This window comes from Pollicipes pollicipes, unplaced genomic scaffold, assembly GCF_011947565.3.
Source record: "Pollicipes pollicipes isolate AB1234 unplaced genomic scaffold, Ppol_2.1 Scaffold_4881;HRSCAF=5763_pilon_pilon_pilon, whole genome shotgun sequence".
Taxonomy (NCBI): Eukaryota; Metazoa; Arthropoda; class Thecostraca; order Pollicipedomorpha; family Pollicipedidae; genus Pollicipes; species Pollicipes pollicipes.
Window position 1 is genome coordinate 25,753,041 of NW_023596576.1, and position 2,679 is coordinate 25,755,719.

Here is a 2,679-nt window from a genome sequence, read left to right on the forward strand (position 1 = left end):
AATATACACCCATGATCAGACTCGTTCCAAAAACGAGAGGATGCAAGGCACCGGTTGTTATGAAGTGCACGGGTTTTCCGTTTACTTACTGCGTTTGACAGCAAGGAGTTGTGTGATACTGCAATACAACCTCGCTGAAGCTAGTTGCCGCGATGCGGGTATGGCCGGCAGAATCACCCAAAGTTTTAGTCATGTGGAAACGCATCACTGTCTAGCCGCCCTGCCACAAAGAAAGGTACTAAAGAGCATGCCATCAAAATTCCACATAGCTGGCCTATTGGGCATGTGTAGCATCCATCATAATTCGGCTAACTGTTGGAAAATCTTGGAATCACAATGTCGATGCCAGTGAGGAGAGACATGGATGTCTTCGACGCAAGATGCCATGTATGCCATGCTCTACTTTGCCCTCACTTTAAGAGCATCGCAACATTGTTCGGTCTTGTGTTTGCATCACCTTTTTGCTGCGGTATAAATGGTTCAGAAATGGCGCAGAAGTTAAAAACCGAGGCTAGCCCACACGCTACGCACACTGACAGTGTCGCGTTCTAGCAACTCCGTATTCCGTGCAGGGGAGGTCCGCCCGGCACCAGTCTGGTGAGCGCCAGTCTGGCGTGGAGCGTTCCCTGATGGCTGGAAATGACGACATCCTTCATTTTTCAGGCAGCCCTGTTTGTGAGCGGCGATCGTTCAACGACCGTATTACTGTAAGATGCGGATGATCTGTTGGCCATCTCCACTCTGCAGGAGGATTTACAGAGATCGGATCGTCCAGCCTGACTGCTGTCACCACTCCGTTCACCTCCGCTGGCCGTCAACTGGTTAATCGCGACCACCCATCACCATTGTAACAGCCCCGTCCTTCATAGGACCTAGCATCCTCTAGTTTTTAAACTACACGCCTGCGAAGATGTATACGCTATTTCACGGAGACTATGTCGAGGTCACTTTGGCATCCGTAGTGCCATAGTACCGTTCAGATCTTCTCCTTCCATAAGCCATGCGGCGACCAGAGCCAATAAAAATAAAATTGTCGAGTTGTTCACATCTGGCGTTCGTGAACACGATTCCCGATATAACGGCCGTCAATTGGCTCTCAATCACTGTTGTTCAAAGTGCGAAGAAGTAATCAACAATAACGTAATTAGGAGTACATTACTGAGTAAAAAATTATGTTGCGTACAGCAATCTTTTCGGCTTCAGGGCATACCAATAGTTATAGGTGAGTCTATTTCATCATATCTGATGCGTGCTTCAATATGTTCCAATGTGGAACATTCAGTTCAAGAGAGGCCCGGGGAGGGGTCACTGGGGACACTCGGACGATCGGCGTCATCGCGGCGCAGAAGATGAATTCCCGTTTCGTAGTGGAAGCAGGTTGGTAAACTTTGTAACCATTGCAATTGCTCCGCAAACTTATCACTGCTGTATTACACGCCGACAGAGGCGTAGTGGTGTAGCACCTACTTTGCTGCGAGAGAAGCACCTCTCCGCGCTCCTCATTCCGTCGCGCCTGGGCAATTTCCAGTCAAATATGCGTTGCCGTAGAGAAGGAACTTCACGCTTTGACCTGCACCTCTCCAGCGAGCAACTCGTTGACTGCTCGACAGTTGGCCGAGCGCTCCGCAGCTCCATGCTTGACAGTAGGCCGAGCGCTCCGCAGCTCCATGCTTGACAGTAGACCGGGCGCTCCTCAGCTCCATGCTTGACAGTAGCCGAGCGCTCCGCAGCTCCATGCTTGACAGTAGGCCGAGCGCTCCTCAGCTCCATGTTGACAGTAGACCGGGCGCTCCGCAGCTCATGCTTGACAGTTAGACCGGGCGCTCCGCAGCTCCATGCTGACAGTAGACCGGGCGCTCCGCAGCTCCTGCTTGGACAGTAGACCGGGCGCTCCGCAGCTCCATGCTTGACCGTAGACCGGGCGCTCCGCAGCTCCATGCTGACAGTAGGCCGAGCGCTCCTCAGCTCCATGCTTGACAGTAGGCCGAGCGCTCCGCAGCTCCATGCTTGACAGTAGGCCGAGCGCTCCCTCAGCTCCATGCTCTACAGTTGGCCGGGCGCTCCGCAGCTCCATGCCTCAGCCTGATCGCCTGCGTTCAGTGCGAAGTCGGCGACAACGATTTCTCCGCAGTTCGGCCGTCTCTGAAGTGTTTTTAGTCGGACCATTTCCCGGGCGCGTCGGCGACCTAAGTGGCGCATTCGGAGCGCTCCAGGGGGACGCCCGGCCCCGCCGCTCTGTTGTTATCCCCCCTGGGCGGGACGCGCGCCTGTACGCGGCCGTCAGCCGTGGGTCAGAAGTCGCAGCTTGGGGCAGATACGCACCCCGCTCAGTGTCACGGTGTCGATCAGCGCAGTCCGTGCGTTGCGGCAGGGACGTCCCGAGGCAGGAAACCACGCAGAACGGACGTCAATTTCGCCCGGGAGTGCCGTTTAGCTAGTGCATTAAATATGGGGGAAATTAGGTTTAGTTTCCCAATCACTCACGCTGATAAAGCGAAGAACTGATGACACAATAAACGCTAAATGTCCAGCTAGCTGAAATGGTGAACGATCTACTAACAATAATAATGAAATAGTGACACATAAAACCGTCCGCTTATGGAAGTGGCGGAAGGCTGAACCACGAATGGCTTAACGACAGTTCACAGGAAGTGATGCAACAAAACGGAAAACCGTCGA